Below are 19,264 nucleotides of genomic sequence, written 5' to 3'. Positions count from 1 at the left end.
CTCTGAAAAATAAGGAGAGGTTATTTTGGATTCTACCCTTAATTTCTACAATACTTAGAGATGGAAATATAGAAATTATTTTTTGTTTTCTCTATTCCAAATCTCAGCAATCTCACCTTTCAGATTTCCATCATTAGATTTTTTTTTTTATCATTTTTACAGAATCAGAACTATAAAAGCATCACCTCTTGTTTTTCTGAAGGAGACAATGGGTTTTGTTATATTTGGCTTGGATATCAAAGAGTAGGGAGACTGCACGGAGGTGGTGTGCTTTGGGGCTGCACCAATTGAAGGAGGTGAATCACCACAGACAAGCTGCATTATCACAGAATCATAGAGTCATAGAATCAGCCCTGTTGGAAGGGACCCCTCAGATCATCAGGTCCAACCCTTGATCCAACACCGCCGTGGTTACCAGACCATGGCACTGAGTGCCACATCCAGTCTCATCTTAAAAATCTCCAGGGACGGAGAATCCACCACCTCCCTGGGCAGCTCATTCCAATGTCTGATTACCCTCTCTGTAAAGAATTTCTTCCTAATATCCAACCTAAACCTTCCCCTGGCACAGCTTAAGACCATGTCCTCTTGTCTTGCTGATAGTTGTCTGGGAGAAGAGACCAACCCCCACCTGGCTCCAACCTCCTTTCAGGTAGTTGTAGAGAGTAAGGAGGTGTCCCCTGAGCCTCCTCCAGGCTGAATAACCCCATCTCCCTCAGCTTTATGCAGAGATAAATGTATCTATTATTTGGGTTTTGCATTAATTCCTGCCTCCCAACACAGTGAATTCCTTCACATACCCAAAAGCAGCTTGGGAGGGTGTGTTCTTCCTCCCTCATAGAGGGAGTCTCAACTGAGCCTCCAGCTTTTGGATTACTATTCCTGTGCCTATGAGGGCCATTTTTATGTTATGCTAAATATGGTGCCATTAATATCTCACTATAGGAAGCGATTCTCATTTCCTGGAAAAAATAATCTTCAATATTCTATTGCAGAATTAGCATGGAATTATTATGAGAGTAAAATAAGAATTGCTATTCTGAGCCAACCAAGGGCTCTTCTAGGTTCATCCAGCTCTGATGATGGCCTGCACTCCTTGAGAACAGAGTATAAGAATAGCATAAGTGTAAAATCACATAGTACTTCAGAATAATGCTCTTATTTCTGTGAAATTATGGTTAGAAATTTCTAAAGAAAGGTTATGTTCTTTAATGCTCAGAAAATTCAAGATGGGTTTAAATTTCTTGCTGATGTGATTTGAACTTTTTCAATTAAAAACCATCAAAAACTAAGTAAAGATTTTTTTTAAACTTTATAGGGAAATATCACTGTATACAGCTCTGAGTGGTGAAGTCTCACTTAGGGCATGTCATATGCACAAAGGAAGGAGTAACCTAAACTTTATCTATTGAAGTGTTTTCTATTTAAGTAAACAAACAATAATATCATCTGTAATTTAATCATCTTGCCATTCAGTAAAATGAAATCCTTGTTCAAGCTTTTGGTTGTTTTTATCTGACCTGAGTGATTCCAAAGCATCAGTAGTTTTGCCACATCCCTTTACCAGATAATCATCAGCTCAACAGAAATTTGCATACAACCCAAACCTTGCTCTGTTGTGTGAAATGACCTCATTTCTGTAATTTGTTTCTTGTCTTATAGCAACTTTCTGAAATGTGAGGTCTTTTTCACATTTCATCTTTTGAAAGAAAAAAGGTAAAGTATTTACAGATACACACGTTTTTGTGTTTAAGTCATACATAGGTAACCATAAAGGCTCTTTGGAAGAAGTAATTAAATTGTGAGGTGTGGTTTCTTTGCAAACTGTATTGATTCTTCTCTATTATATCAGATGGATCCACATGTCTAGAAATTCGGATGATTTCTGTCAGATATAGAAATAGACAAAGCACCCTCCTTTGGATACAAGGTTGATATCACAGATTACAAACCAGTCAACCAAAATCAAAATTTCTTTATACCCATTGCTTTCTGCGATTTTATTTCTTTTAGAAGAGGTGACTTCTAATGCCACTGAAATTAAGACAGATCCTCAGAATCATGCTGCGTAAAGAAAAGTATTAATGCATGAGACTTTCACAGTAAGCAAAACAGAAAAAATTGTTTAACTACTAGGCTATATTTCCATAAGCACTCCAGTGGAGAGGGTGCACAGCCCTCCCTTACACCTGCACTTTGCCCAGACAAGCATGTAAACCAGAGCTTGATAGCAAGGGGCAAACCCACACCAGCAAAAAACTGCTGTTGGCCTTTGAGGTGATTTGTTTGTCTCAGAAACACACTGTCTGGTGGAAACCAATGACAACTTGGTAAAATCATGGCAAGGTGAAAGAGGAAATACTTGACTTAGAGACCCATTGGATCCCTAGAGCAGAGATCACCAAAATAAGGACTAGATGGGGTAGATCACATTTGGAGAGGAGATCACAGGTGGAGACAACCTCCAAGGTGAAAAGCTACATATGTAGAGCCTGGTCCAGTCTGGTAGGGGTGTTCGGTCAAAGGCTGGACTTAATGATCTTGAATGTCTTTTCCAACCTTAGTGATTCTATGGTTTCTTATAGAAAGAGTCAGGTAAGAATATAAACCCTAATTTATCCTGAGTGAATAAGTGAATAATCAGTACAGGTAGCACAGACCAACCCAATTCCTTGCTGACTTAAGTAGAAATTAAAAGCTTACAAAACGTCAAAAGAAACACATACTGAGTCTTTCCCATAGGCAAAAATATAAGAAGAAACTGGTTGAATGCTGCTTCAGTATTCAAAGCACGAGATGAGATGGCAAACATCATATCTGATAAGCTTGTGTAAAGAGATTGTGATACACCTTGATAAGTGCATTCACTTCTTTATTTTGAGTTCCTTTTTCATCTTCTTTTCAGCATGGCTCCTGTTCCAGACCTTAAATACTATCATGTGGATTCAATTTGTCTTCATTCTTCTATGACAACACCAGTTTTGAATGCATATTTGTCAGAATTATAGAAAACCTTACTGTCTACAAGTCTTGTATATTGCCCATAACTTAGTCAAGAATTGCTTTTCCTCTTGCTGTGCACTCTGACTAGTTGCTTTAAGAATTGCCTCCTTACAATATCTGAAAAATTAGGGCTTATATCTTATGCAAACACAGCATTTAAAACTTCTAAGAGACAGTGACTGAAATTTCTCAGGGCATCCTGTCTGAACTTTAGTACTTTAGAGTCATTGCTATCAGGGTGGCAATATTCCCTCTTTTTAAGTATGGACTTTGAACATTTCATGCAGTAGTTGAATACAACCCTGTAATAGAACCCTGTTTCTACCAGTGTGATAAACTATGTTTACACATAAACTAGGTTGCTTATACCTGATTGCAGTATGTGTCTCATGTCTGACTTCCTTTTACCAAATGCTAGGTGTGCTTTCTATATGACTTTTTTTCCCAAAGAAAACTAGTCCTTGACTTAATATGACAATTAGTATATGATTGATGACTACAAAGAAAAGAAACAAAATCACCACATTTGAAAATTGCCATAATAATTTGTTTTTTTCAATCCAGCACACAGTAACTTTGTTCTAAGATCATAAAAAATACAGAATATACATAGCCTTTTTCATGCACAGACAAAGCCATATAGATTGATTTGTTCTGAGGTCAAAGGCTAGGGGGAAAAAAAAAGAATAGTCTCATTTGATATGCTTTTTATAAGTGTGCTTACCTGTGTCTTGGTCAATACTTAAAATTTTCAATAGAATTCCAACTGGAATTACAAGGTAATTCTCAAGAAGTAATGTCAGGGTTTGTTTGTTGGGTCGTTTGGGGTTTTTTGTTTGTTTCTTTTTTAAATGGAAAGGATCTTATTGCTACCAATAACTTAGGATTCAGAGTAAAATTATACATATATATATATATATATATATATTTTTAACTGTACCATTGTACCAGACTGAACAGAAGAAATTACTTGTTTTGTCCTTTTGCCTGAAATCTTAGTTTCAATACAACCAATCCTAAGTACTTGAACACACTAAAAGCATCCTATTTTTAAGTCAGCAATATATGCTCTCACACTAATATCACCAGGAAGCAAATGTGATGGGCTTAAACTGGCAAATCAATCAAACACACTATGAAAAGCAGATAGAAAAGAAAAATGGCTATTCTGTGTAATAACACCTGTCATGTAGATTGTTGAAAAAAGTGGAAGTATTAGCAAAGTCAGTGACATGAGTATCAATATTTAATAAGTCTGGGATACAAAAACAGGGGGAAAAAGATCTATAAGTCAGACAGCCTTTCCAGAGTAGAAAAAAAACAAGGTTTTTTTTGGTTTTTTTTAAAACAACTTATTCTCTAAGCAAAGACTTAATAGCAAGACTTAATAGGGTGTCTATGTCAATTTTGCCACTGCTGTTGAGAAATAACTGCAGCTATCATGTGCATGGGGACAGCTTTTTCCCTTCAGAACTCCCAAATGTAAGATCAGAGAAAGAATGGAGGAAAGGATTAGCAAAAAGCATACATATACTTGAAGTGTTGGTCCAAAAACACCCCAAAGATCTGATGAAGCCAATTCATATGTAAAAGGCAGATATGAAAGATCTTGTGCAAATATTGTTATTTGCAACCCTATAAAAACAAGGTTATTATTTCTTAGTGATGTGCTTTTACCATAGGACCATCTTTCATAATGTAACTTTTCCTGTCTTCATGGCACAGTAGAACTTAAAATACAGGCACATAGTTTAAAGAAATTAACCTCAATAGACGTTGCATTTGATACAAGGGTTAAATTATGTCCATCAGCAGAACCTTTGAAGGAACTAAAAGTCTCTGCACACAGTACAGATATATCAAAGCATAATAAAGAAAGCGATAAACAAAAAACAGAACTGGGGTGGGTCAGCTCATCATCACCAACTCTAACAGATCAACATCCAAAAATGCAGTCTGTAACATGGACACCGTGTACCCAGAACTGAATGCTTTGGGGGTTGGAGGTTTGTCTTTGTTTTGGGTTCTTTGGGATTTTTTTTTTCCCCTCTAAGTCATGCTTTTTAAAAAAAAACATTTTATGCATTTAAACACGAGAGGAATGGCCAAACTTCCTCATGTCAAAGAGAGACTATAGAAAAAAAGGATTTATGTCTGAGAGGCACAAAATGCCCCCACTGCCTCAGGCAGAGGGAGGTTCAAGAATGGTACACAGCAGCAGGGGAGGGCAGTAGCCCAGGGGAGGTCCTACCCAAGGGGTGAAGGTGTGCAGCTGGGCTGGTGACAAGCCTGACTTTCAACCTCACCGACAAACATGACATGACACTGATACAAGGAGATGTGCTGGATCTGTTTAAGTGATGTAAAAAGCTTAAGAGAGGTGCACCAGTCCTAAATGTACAAGCTTGCACCTTCTCTTTTCCCGTCTCCATTGAAACCGAGAGATGTGATTAATTGTTTTTAGGTAGGGAGAATGGTCAATACGATTTGCTTGAGCTTCAGTGTTTCCAAAAGAGGGTATTCAGATAAATGGGGACCATAGCTCAAAAATTTCTTTTTCTCCTGGTTTTATTTTTGAACTTTCAAAGTATAATGTAAATCCACTAAATTCTTGTTTGTCTCTATGAAGAGTTCTGCTTTGGAGTTTCTGAAGATGATTAGATGTAATCATAATGAATTCTGAGCACGGAAATGATGATGTCTACTGCCAGCAACAATCATGCAAATTTGTAAATGTTTACAAATTTGCAAGCTAGACATATGCACCACTGAGACCAATATTGTAGTGCTATATTTAGCTTGTTCCTATTCCCCTCTCAAGACACATACACAATAATAACTTCAAGCGAACAATTTTATTTAGTTGGGTTTTTTTTTATACTGAAAGTGCAATGACAAAATATGACAGTTTGAATAGAAGTCTCAGAGATGCAAGGCCAAATACGAGAAGAAAAAGGTGAAAGAGCTCAATGAACATAATTCAACTATTTTTTCCAGTGTAAAACATATTAGAAATGAAAGTCCAGTGCCCTCTATTGCCAACAGTAGTCATTACTTTGCTTACTTGGCATGTCTAATCTGAGGGAAGCCCTTGTTATTCTACAAGAAGAGGCTATAAAAACAAGAATGTGAAAACAAATTATTTTAATATAATAAAAATGTATATATTTTAGTCAATTTTACTAATTCACTCTGAAATTCAGATTAAAGTCTGAAATACTGCATCATCTTAGAAGCATTCAAAATGCAGTCTGTATTCATTGAGACATTTGTAACAGTAAAAGTGTTTTCTCATGCAGATGCTCATTGTTTAAGACAATATGCCTGTGTTAGAAGGGAAGTCATTTTCATGGAAAACATTTTAAGCCTTAAAATTTGATTTGGAAAAGTAACATAATCTTTGCACATGCAATCAAAAGATACTGAGAACACGACAGTCTTCAGTGACCATACTGCAGCAGTGACAGCTCTAATTCTCTCTGGTGGGGATTTCCTTGGAGGGCTGCTGCACACAGGGGCAGGATGGCTGTGGTGCGAGGCAGTTCTGGTGGAGGCAGATTCCATTTTCCCAGAAGAAAGGAAAAGCTGCCCCTGACCTGTAGCTAGTTTTGAATTTATGCCCGCTAAAGGCAAAGCAGAGAAGACATGTCACTGCTTGTACAGCCAAGGCAGCAGACAGAAGTGAGTCTCACTTGCAAGCAAAAGGTCTTCTGAGATGCACAGCCAGCAGCCACAGCTCCACCAAAATATGCAGATAATTAGGTGGAAGGAAAAGTTTCGCTTTTCATCAAAGTGAAAATTAATCTGCTCTCTAAGAGCTGTCTTGTTAAACTGCAGTCATTCAAACATTTTTTAGGAAAAGAGCCCACAACAGGCAAAGTTGTAAAGTCTCCTGGTAATGGGAGAATGTTCTGGAGAAAAAACATTAGAAAATCTCTTCTCTTCATGCACAAAGAATAAACCTTTACTCGAAAAAAAATTAAAATGCAACCAAAATCAATATAGAGACAATCCTTTTTTTGCTAACAGCAAATATCTATCTTTGTGACTTTGAAGCACAACAAAACACAATTTTTGTCCTTTCTAGGTTTTCAGTGAAAGGTTTTTTCCTGTACTGACAGTTTTCCAGGCATCTCCACCTCTGTGATGGCCACAGTGGGTCATGAGGTTCACATTTCTAATGTTACCAAGAACAGGAAAAACAGAGAAGACTGCCTTCTTAAACACTACTTTGCTTTTCTTGTGCAGTACTGTGACACCACACAACTTCTGGTGTTCCTTGCTTTTACAGCAAATGTAACAGGATAAAATCTCTATCTGCAGTTCAGGCCTCTACATTGGGCAGAATTAAATATTTGTAAACAATAATTTGATTGTTTAGGGAGACGTTTCCTAAGTATTTTACCAACAATAAGCTGAAAAATTGCTTCATAAACAAAAGATAAAAAGTCTTCAAGTTTGTAAATTTAAAAGCTTTCATGCAGGGTTGATGCTACGTGCAAAATTCAATGCATAAGGATGTTTGTGCCTGTTTCTGCTCATAGTAATGATCTGTTCACTTTTTTTTGGTCATACAAAAAAATCTATAAAAATATATTAATAGATAATACAATTCCTAGAATGAAAATTCTGAGTTAAATAAATAGCAACTTTACCTTAAAAAGCACAGTGAAAATAATTTTTAAGTTATTTTTTATTCCAGAGGAAATTTATTTGAAACATAATAAATATTCACACAGCAAGAATCCCATTTTGGAGCACCATAAAAAATGGTGCAGAATATGGAGACCTAATAGGTTATTTACTGTATATCAATGCAAATAATTCCGAGCATGTGTATTGTCTGATATTTCTTTATGTATTCTGCAGATATCAAAAAAAAAAGAAAAAAAATCTCTTAACACTTAACAGTGCAAATGTGTTTTGTACACCAGGTTTAAACATCATTTGGCTTCAAAAGCTTTTGCTTTAATGATACAGAATAGACATGATGGGCCTTTGGTGTGCTCTTGCAAGACGTATTATAAAAAGGTTATTGGCACAAGAAAGTCTGGTATTTTAAAACAGTATGTATCCCAAGGGTAGTGTTGATCACATAGAGCTGGAAAGCAAACTATTAATCTTCAATGAGAGTTCTGGTTATTTGCCACACTGTAGCAGAGAAAAGTCGTTTGGCTCCCACATTAGGAAGCTGTTCTTTCTCATCACTTTTGCTGTAGCACTTAGAAGGCTGGCAACAGACACACCAAACAGAATAATTAGGTGTTTAGGATGGATAAATACCAACAGCGGTGTCTAACCAACAGCAAATAATACCAACCATATTTTTTTTTCAGATGTATCAAAAATTATACAATTTTAAATCTATCTGGTTTTCTGAAAGTTTTCTTTCAGAAAAAAAATAAAAATCTGACACTGCTCCAAAGGTATTATCAATGTCTAATTAATGAATTCATCTAGCATCTACTATATTCACTTATAACAGGGAACTATTAAAAATTTGATAAGGGTTTTACCACAGACACGATTTCAAAATTTCCCTAGCAGTCCATCTTTTGTTTGCCCTGGAATCAATGTTCTTACATGTGATACCTGATCGTCCTTGATGTTTATCTCCAATTAGTGTTCCTTAGATGAATAGAGAACAATTTTTTCTCTAGTGAAATTCAGCAGAACTCTAATAATCTAATGGCCCCATGGAGCTCAGCAAACTTTTACTTACTTTGTTTCTCCAACAGGCTTTTGTGCAGACACTAAATCTGACAGTAAAGCAGGGTGCTTTAGCCACAGCTATCAGAATGAATTTTTCTGAATTTGTCTACAATGACATTAAAGTTTTGTCCTGCAAACCAGTGCTGATGTACTCTCTGGAATTCAATTCTAAAGCTGAAATCCTACAACACCAGCACACCCTACTGATAGCTTTTATTACATGAAACAGATCTTTTCTGGTCTTGTAGACATGCATATGCAACTACTGTTCTGATTTTAGAAAATACAGCACACTAGCAGACATCAGTGAGGCTTAAGCACACTGATTAGAACCTCTACGTACAGGATTTAGTTCCAATTTTCCTACCAGTCACCAACTGTCTTCATTTGACTTACAGGTTAGCTGTCAAGAAAGCAGTTTGGAGAGAGCTCATATTGAACATTTTAATCTGTGTTTTTGTGATTTGCTGCCAACCTCCATCCCTCCCCTCAGCTCCTTTTCTTGATTATTAACTGTTGTCCAGAAATATGGTTAAAGACGTAGATTATTCATGTAGATTAAACACAAAAATCTTAAAGAAATTTGACAAATGAGATTATTACTATCTTCTCCACAAAACTTCAACAGATTACGCCCCTCCCGGAGTCTGCACACTTCGAAATCGCATTTTCCTGAGGGGCTTTTCAAATTTATTTTAATTTGAAGTAACTGTGAGTGATAGCATGGAAAAATGAGCATGTGAGCAAACGCAGTACTGCAAATTCCTCTATCAGATGCCAGACTTATGGTTGTGCAGTCTCTATGGACCTCAACTATTTTGACATTTCCTCAAAAGACCACTAAACTATTCATTTGTGTCAGTCGTTCCTTTTGTCTGACATGCAGAAGGCACATAAGTTACAATTGCAAGAGACTACTAAAGTGAATGGGAGTCTTGAATAACCTCAGGTTGTCCATGAACTCCAAAAGACGGAAGGAACTGTGACCATCACCGCACCTCCCATCATAAAAGCCACATACAAACCCTGAGTAATTATGCTATTTTAACTGCTACATAGTTTGACTAAAGCTATAAGCAAGGCCTTTTGTGTGTACCCTTTATTCTTGCATATACCAGTTGACCGAACAATTTAGCTGCTATTTAAAACAATTCCATTAGTAAAAATTGTTATTCTACTAGCTACAAATATTTTAAATGAGGCTTTCAACCTTACTCCCTTTGGCACAGGTTTCATCATTGCTATGTTTCTTCACATGATCACACAAAAATGGAATCTAACTCCATATTTACCACACAAACAACTACTCTCTAATATTTCCACCTGCCCATAATATTTCCATCTGCCATTTTTCACCACTTAAATTCTCTGTTAAAAGGATAACTACTGAATGAACTTTGCTTTGCATAAAGCCAAGTAATGCAATAATTGGTATCCTGACATCTGTTTTTATATTTTGCCTTTTTCAATAACAACAGGAAGGAAACCAAAGCATGAGGTAGAGGGACCATAAAACATTACCAAATTTTCCCCCCCAAAATCTACCATGCTTTATTTTCTGACTCTTGCTTCTACCTGATTGGAGATTAATAATTAGAGTGTTTACATGAAAAAGTGTACTCTCATATATAATCTTTTCTTTGACTATGCTGTGGAATTTTCTATTCTTTTGTAGCAGAAACAAAGACAACCTATTTAAAACTCTGAATTTACAAGCAATTTTATGAACAACTGTTTTTTATATCATAGATTAAAATTTTGAAAGCTCCTTTACAAATTACCATTCTTTTATGAACACTTACATGTTAAGCTTTGACCTCAAGCTATCCATAAGGATATAACCTAAAATTCAAGCTGCCAAAACTTACAATGATTAGCTGATGGCCTTCTCTATACTCACAACAGATATTTCTACTGTTGGCATTAAAATTGTCAGTACTTTCAGACACTCTCTCCTTAATGAGGGAACAAAACAAATTGTGAATATTTCCTTAGTCATAGGAATTTACTCTTTCCTTTCTGGGTGCAGTGTTGCTCTTTTTTTTTCCTTTTGTGCTGGAATTTTCAGGTTTTCATTGCAAAATTAATTGGCATATACAAGCTCTTTTATACATGCAAGTATATTTCCATCTTCAGTAGCACTTTCTGTTTTGAAGCCTATTATGCAACAAACAATAAAAAATTTTTAACCAGTGAAGAGTATAAACTCATTTACAATGGGGTACAGGCACTGTTAACATAATTGTGGCTGTTTCAAAGTTCCAGCAGAGAGCTGCTACACTTGAGGGACTGTGATATATTTACATTCTCCAAAAACACGTAGTTCAAGATTTCAGTTATATCAAATTTTAAAAGTTGATATCTGAGCAAAAAATATCATAGCCAGGACTAGATGTATCTCCTGTGACAGCTCAAATTACAGTACTATTATTAAAAACTAGGTTACAATACCTTCCTTTGCTATCATTATGTGCACCCTGCAGAATTTCATTATTTTATAAATAAACTTCTTCTGAGGACAGAGAAAAGCTCTTTATTAATAAAATGATATTAAAGTATTATGTTCCACATTTTAAAAATTGTTTTGCAACTTATTGCCTGCCATTTAGATGGTAAACTAAGAAGGTATCACTAAACAAAGTCATACACCATGTCTAGGATTAGAATGGGGAAAACACAAAGGTCTCTTGGATTACCTTCTCCCATTTCTCCTACATTTTAAATTAACTAAAAGTTTTATCTCACAAATATTGAAAGCCAACTTTTGGCTTTCCTACTGAAATGTTGATGATTTGCTTATAGATGAGTTGCATACTCTAATCTTCAAAGCACAGATTTTCTGCATAATCCATTTTCTGGCTAGTAACAAAAGTAAGAATTAGACAGAAACCTGCTCTTTCAAGAAGCTGTAAGAGGGACCTTACAGCAAAATGTATTTTCCTCAGTTTTTCCATTTAGAGCACTCCACTCAACCTGCTAAAAAAAAAAGTCTAGAGAGACACAGCATCACCCATGGCAATTGTAATCTTGCTGAGAGTTCTGCTGGATTTCCCTAGCAGATTTCACATTCTTGGTGGCACTGCAAAGGTTTCCAGGTTCTGAATATCACAGACAGAAAACTTTCAAGATGATGTGGTTGAAAGTTTTTTATGGATTTCGTGTTAGGAACTTGACTCCACAGCTGAGAGGTAGCAGAGTTCACTGCTAAACTCAAGGCATCTGAGTCAGAAGTAGCTACACGTGATCCAACTAAAATGTCACTGTGTGCATGGCCAGAAGAAGGAATAGTACTTCTCTCCAGGCCTGTGATTTGAACAATAGTTTTCCTTTTCCCACACACGTAAAAAATATTATGTGGGTTCTTAAGTTATGCTGGTGATACATAAATTAGAAAGCATTATTTTTATTTGCACCACAAGTCATGTGAAACAACTTGCAAATCTGAGTGTTTTGAAAGCTTACTCTGAGAATAAATGCACTGAGACACAAGTGCTCTAGACACTAAATTTTTAGGAAAGTTATGCAGGTCTTTGGGAGGCAACGCACTACAGATGCAACACAAATGAAGATTTAGAACATTTAGAACTAAGCTTTTATTTTGACTGTATAAATACAGGATTTTTTAGCTACGGAGGGTGGTGGACGTGTGAGAATTGTCTAACACGATTTCACTCAGCCCTAAATATTTTATAGTTAATTAATGATCTGGATTTCAGTATTCACGAATAAGAGAAATGAGTGATGTAATAAATTCTTCTATCTTAATTCCAACGCCATAGGCTAATCCACTCAAGACCTCTAGAACTACATAGGAGTGAATAAAAGCTAATTCTACAATGAAAGTAATTAATTTAGCACTTTTACAAAGCTGGCAATGATGAGAAATCACTAACAAGGAGTTGCCTGTTAACTGAAATCAATTCCACATCTAGAAACAGAGATGGATTTGAACCACTGAAAACAAGTCAGCAGAAGAAGAGGGATAAATTTTAAATTTCACATGGAGATCCACTTTCATGTTTTGAAGACCACCTCTCTGAAAACATCTTGATCATTAGAAGAGGGAGAAACACTGTCCTGGGACAGCATACAGCTCTTAACTGTGTTCATTCCTATTACAGCAGGACCTCTTAAAACCCTAGAAAGAAATAAAGCCTGCACAGTGTGTGACTACACTGAAGGCAGGGCACCACACAGGCAGCCAGACAACAGGTATTACTAAACTCACCAGAAATACATGATTTCCAATCAGACCAAGTATGCTGGTGTTATCTGTAACAGTTTCGTAGGACAAGAGTAATTTCTCCAAGATTTAAAGATCAAGAGCTTTTTGATTGATTGATTGTTGAAATAAGATGATTTTGTCCAAAACACAGGTGATGCTTGAGGTAAAGAAACTCTTGAAGCATAGTGTTTAGGAGGTTTTCTTCAGAGTCCAAATGAAATAGAGGGAAATTACTATTTCTCCAGTATGTTTAGGAATGCATTTTCACATGCAACTAAAAGTACTATGTATAAAACTCAAGTAAAAAGTAGCTAAAACACCATTACTGTACATTTCACTGAATTAGAATTGGAGAAAAGGCCTCTAGATCATTCAGATGATCAAGTCAAGCCTACCATTAAAAGTATCTGCTGATGGTCATATTTTCTAAACCCTATATAATTCTTCAGCAACTTGGTCCAAGTTTCTTTGTAATTGCAAGCTTTTCTATTCCATAAAACAATCATTTCTGAGAAAACAATGTTCTAGGAACATGACATTTTCTTTAGATATAGGAGCAACAGTTACTCTTCATTTTCCATAACTATTTCTGTGACCATAACAAGGCCTAACTGGTAACACATTTCAAATTAGGTTGTATCAGATGACTGGTGCTGGGGCTATTTTTTTCATTTATGGAACACTAAGATTATAAATTACTCAAGCTAAAAATCTCGCTATTGTCAAGTAAAAGAAAATAATTACATCTTTCACCTTCTCTAAAACACTTCCATTATCAGAGCCATAAAAAAGTTGCTTTTTTTTCTTTTTTTGCAATGGTATCCTGTTGCTGATTCATTTTGTTTGTGATTCAAAACACTTCCCAGAGCTCTTCTTTGCTTTATTATTGCCAGCCCAACTATCCCCACTTCTGTATGCATATGTTTTACTGCTGTCCTAAATATAATACTTCACAGTTGTCTTGTAATTCATCAATCAGTTTGAGACCATTTGTTCAAGACCGTATTTCATCCTGATCCAATCCTCCAAATTGCTGGATGTCTCTGCTATAAAGATGCTGAGCACAAATATGTGCTGTCTAAATCACTTGAATAGCTATTAGAAAATGTTCTAGACCATGGAAAAGCCCTGTGGGACTGCCTGTTGGACTAAACCACTGCTGAGCATGTTTTTCAACATTATAGTGGTTGTATTTAGATTATTTTACTCCTCTTTTTTAATGCATAGAATCAAATGGGACACAATTAAAAGCCGGATTAAGCAAAAGATATATCACAGCTACTATTTCATTGTTGCCTATTACCAGATAAAATGATAAATCGTGGGATTGATTTGTTTTATTACTGGCAAATACAGTTGAATAATTATCCTCCAGGAATTTAAAAAAAAAGTTTCATCAAATTAATAGTATAAGTTAAATTTTTCCTGTGTGTTAAAGATAAAATGCTTGCATACTGCCAGAAGGTCATGCTTTAAATAAATCAGTTATTTTGTCTTTTTTTCCCCCCAGTACATTTATAATCTTTACCATTCTCAAAAACAACTATTTCAAAACATATTATAATTGACTTTCATAATTTGGTAACTGGATCACACCTCTTATCTTTAACCTTTCTCCTCTGCAATTCATCTAGTTTTATTAAACTTGTAATTGCAATCAGAAACAAGAAAAGACAAGGCTAAAGAGGAAAATCCTCTGCATATTAGGGACATAACAAAGGACCCCAACAAACAGTAATACATATTCATCACTATTTTGAGAAAAGGTAAATACATTGAGGCAGAGAACATTCTGAAAGAAGGATGGCTTATTACATTTCAACCTCTACCGAAATCAAAGGAATAAAACTTGGACATTTTTTCTAATAAGTCAGTCAACTGCCTTCACCAATACCTGACACTTTTAAATGTTATGTTGAAAATTAAGCCTCAACAGAGGAATATTTGGAGTTTCTTTTTGTTTCTTTTAAAGATACAAAAGATATTTTGGTCAGTAAATACATAAATAAATAAATTACCTTAGCAAACTGTGCATTTATCCATTTTGTGAAAGTTTTCTTTTGAACATCTTCCCGTTCATCTGCCAGAAAAAAAGTAAAGCACTTCATTAGATTTATTCAACAAAATAGTACAATATTACTGATTAATGTTTCAGTCTTGGTTTGTTGTAAAGCTACTGATGATACTTCAAACACCTTCAGGGCACCTTTTTGGATCTATTCTGTCCTTGCCAATTACATCAACATATTTTGAAAGTCTATAGGTCCCCTTCATTCAGACCCTTCATGGTCTATATCCCTAGTTCATCTGACCCATCCTGTGGTGTCTTTCCTTCCAAAAGAGAACATATTGCAGTAGGACCTGAAATATCCCATTCTAAATTTTAATTTAATACAGGTATGAAAAAACCCAAACATGTGATCCAATGGTTTCGGCATCAGGGCACTCTTCTACAGAACTTTTGGAAAAGTCCTTGAAACAACAACTTTATATGCACCTTATCAAACTGCTTGAGGAGGCCTTCTGGACCAGCATAATAGTTCTCCATTGGCAGCCATACCTTATGTCTTTTCTGACTTGTAACTATTTACCTGTCAAAAATTGTTATATATTTTCCCTCCAATGGAGAAAGAAAAAAATACCTACACTTTTTCAGCCATACACAAAATTCTTCCTCAATTCTTTAATACGAAAACTTTGTAGATGGAGATGATTATCTTAGGCCTTGGTTATATATAAGTTACAAGTACAGTCTTGATGCTGAATGGATCTGGACAAACAAAGGTATAATCCTGATGTATATTATAGAGTTTGGAAAAGAAAGATGCTTTCAAACTAATGCTTTTCATAAGCATTTGCTCAAAAAGAACTATTAGGCATCATTCCTGAAATACAAAGAACAGACCTCTTTCTTTGACAAAACAAAATCAACCAAACTAGAATTAAAGGGCGTATATGGAAAAGGGTGCAGAATGCTTATACTAAAATAAAGTTCACTCAATGCAGCCTTTTGATTTGCAGTAAAATTCTCCACACTTCTTAAATAAAAAGGGACATTAAATTCCCATCTGAAATGGTCAGCAATTAATAATGTTAATGGATACAGATGAATTTGAAAGGCAGGTATGGATGAGCTACATGAGAAATGCACGGCATTAATAACGTACTTTGCTTTCCCTCCCTCCACCCTTCCAAGAAGCCATGACAAGACAAATCTATCTTTTTTTTCTTAAAACCTCAACTCAGTAGGACTTTAAAAATATCCTTCCTCAAGAATGTTTTCCCGTCTCAAAGATACAATATACTCATGAACAAAATACTAGAGTTTGCAAAGTTTCTATTTCAGTATAAAGAACTACTGTATATGAAGGAGCATATTCTAATTGTGTTCAGATGATCCCGAGTGAAAAGCTTGACAATATAATAGTAAAACTGGAAACTTCCCTTAGAAAACATGCATTATAATCATTCTGCCAATAATGTGAGTATTTGCTACAATAAACTCTTTAGAGTTCTACTACTGTTTACACGAAATAATGCTGCTCCCTGCTTCATCCTTTGGCTGAAAGCGGTACTTGAATAGTTAGAAACTCATCTAAAAGCAACAGCATGTGAAGGAGATGCATGCTTTTGGTAATACATGATGCTAAAGCTGTCAAAAATTTTATTTTTCCCCACAACTAATTCCTCCCTCTTTGTTGACTGTTAGTAACTTGTTTATTATTTGACTTTTGTCTCATTCCAGCCATGTGCAGTACACAGAAGGTGAGAGAAGGAGGATGCATTTTGTTGGAGGAAGATACATATTCAATTTGATGTTGTATTATAAACTTCTTCAGCAACTTCATATACAATATTACATATAAATAGCTATTTCTGTTTAATCATCTCTGCTAAAACTGCCAAATGCAACCTTAAAGTAGGGTCGAAGAACAATATGTGGTATTTAGCAGGGAAATGGAAAGAGGCAAAAATGTCTCTTTCAAACTGTTCAGACTTCTGTTTTTCCACCTCAGGCAGCTGTAATAGCATATTTAGTAACAGAGTGGGTTTCTTTGGGTTTTTGTTTGGTTGGTTGGTTGTTTTTTTCACAAAGATATATGCAAGTACTTTAACTAGTAGGCACCAATTAATTCCTGTCCACTGAGCTAATAAAAAACTGTGTGTCCTGAGAAAAACGAGAGTCAAACCCACAATTTGAATGTCTGAAACTTCTTCAAAGTTCAGCCGATGCTCTTCTACCTTTGTAAACACAAATCTGTTCCACTGTTGTTATTTTTATCCAGAGATCATTGCAAGCACTTTTATCTCTAGATGCTTGCTCTGACAAGTTATACCACAGCAATTTGTTAGTGACAGCGTCCTAACCTAAAAAAGAATCAATCTTTTGCTTATGCATGGCATGATTTCCCCATTGTAAACATGATTTTTTTTAAAAAAAGGATGTTCTCCTAACCCAGATTTATGGATTGAATGCTAGATGTGCATGCTGAATGACATTTGTCTAGGTGCTGCAGAAATGTGCCAAGAACATTCATCTGCCACTTTCATAATGCTGTGTTTATAAGAGCTCCTTCAGCAGTGAGCCAATGAATGTCCTTGCAGGTGTTTTTATTGTGAGCCAATAAGAATAATCAAATGGCTAGGCAGGTAATTCCTTCACCTGTTCAAGTGTAATAGAGTATGTTTATTTCTTTTCTTTCAAGCTGAAAGAATTGCAAAACAGTGTACTGTCTCTCTTAGGGTTCAATCTAAACATGAAACACTGCATGGACTCCCAATTCCTTTATTGCACTAATAATGTGATCTCTTCCCACAGCAGAAATGCTTTTCTCAAAATGATGAAATAAGGGACACTGAGTGAAATAGGATTAAGCTCCTCTCTATAGGTTGTCAACTCAGAAAATTAATGCCCTGAGCTCTATAGAAAGCCTTCCAGAAAACAGAGATACCGACCATTGAGATTTACCTGATTTTCATGCCCTACAGCCTGTAGTACCACTGAAGAGATCTTGTTTTAATCAGAACACATTCACAAATGGTTCTGATATCAGGTAGGATGAACATCCAGATTTGCAACTGTTAATGCGAACCTCTCAGATTAGCTAACTGCACATTTTGCTTTAGAAGTATTATTCCAGGTTAGGCCTCAGAAGAAATTATGGCCAGGAAAGAAAGTGCAGTATTTATGAAGCTAATCATCTGATAAAGGACAGTTCTGAGATTTAACCAGGTGGAAAAGGCAATAGAGACAAATGGTACTCTGAAGAATGCTTAGGAACAATCAGGATTCAACAGAACTAAGATGCTATTATTAATGGTAAATGGTCACCTTACAACTTTCCTAAATACTTAACAACTCATGTTTGCAACCTACCACTCCAATGTGATTCCCTTCTATTTTCCACAAGAAACCCCCTAACATTATGTTGTCAACTCTTAGTAAACTACACTTATTACTACACTTATTTTCCCAGTCTCCACTCCCGCAAATAACACCAAACATATTAAATAAAAAATGGCATTAGGAAAAAAAACTATTTCAAATATCTGCTATGTTTTAGATACTATTATGAAAACCTAAACGAGCATTAACAAGTCATTAAAAAGTAATACTTTCAAACAACTTGAGCTGACAAATACCAAGCAGATTGTAAAAGAAACCAAGGTTCAGAAACACACACTATACATGTCACTATATCATTCCATTTGTATGATAAAAGCCACTCTGCCACAGAAAACACGTAGCAGGGAGAAGGAAATTTGCACACTTTGGTGCATCCTTCCCTGTTTTTTAGAGGATCTTCATCCTCTCTTACTCTTGACACACCCAAATTAGTATTCCTTTCACAGACTCAAAAAATAGCCAAGGCCATAAGGGACCTCCAGTTCAACCCCCCAGTCAAGGAGGGTCATTTGGAGCAGATGTCCAGGACCATGTATGGTTTTTATTATCTCCAAGGATTGAGATTTGATGGTCTCTCTTCTTACAGATTGCAAAATCAAGACTGCATCTTCTGCTTTCCACAGATCTGGGTAGTGGTTTATGACACAAGTGGCTTAGGAAATTCTCCTCTAGAGTAAGTATAGACCATTTTTGAAAATTAGAAGACATTCAAAAAAAGTTTACTGGTACACGAGGGGTACAGGAAATAAGCCATATCCTCAGATTACAAAGTTTAATTTTAAATAAACAACAAAAACCCCATTGTTATTAAGGTGTCAAAAAAGATGTGACATAATATGTGTAGAGTATTTGAATCACTGCAGAGACAGACAGTGATAGAAAGCTCAGTTGCGTGACAGAAGATTTTATGCAGCCTT

At 35.7% G+C, this 19,264-nt stretch overlaps 1 protein-coding gene across 7 annotated transcripts in view; it reads right to left on the bottom strand.

Annotated features, from left to right (window-relative positions):
- The window catches only part of DMD (dystrophin), a 991,087-nt gene that overhangs the window by 866,431 nt on the left and 105,392 nt on the right, over positions 1-19,264 (bottom strand). For all 7 annotated transcript variants that reach the window (XM_018084043.3, XM_018084032.3, XM_018084034.3 and 4 more), the window contains exon 2: positions 14,959-15,020. The gene's annotated coding sequence lies outside the window, so the exon portion shown is untranslated. The remainder of the gene's footprint in view (positions 1-14,958; positions 15,021-19,264) is intronic.

The sequence above is a fragment of the Manacus vitellinus genome, unplaced genomic scaffold (assembly GCF_001715985.3).
Source record: "Manacus vitellinus isolate BGI_N305 unplaced genomic scaffold, ASM171598v3 scaffold_7_pilon, whole genome shotgun sequence".
NCBI lineage: Eukaryota > Metazoa > Chordata > Aves > Passeriformes > Pipridae > Manacus > Manacus vitellinus.
This window is presented reverse-complemented; position numbering and strand designations above follow the sequence as displayed.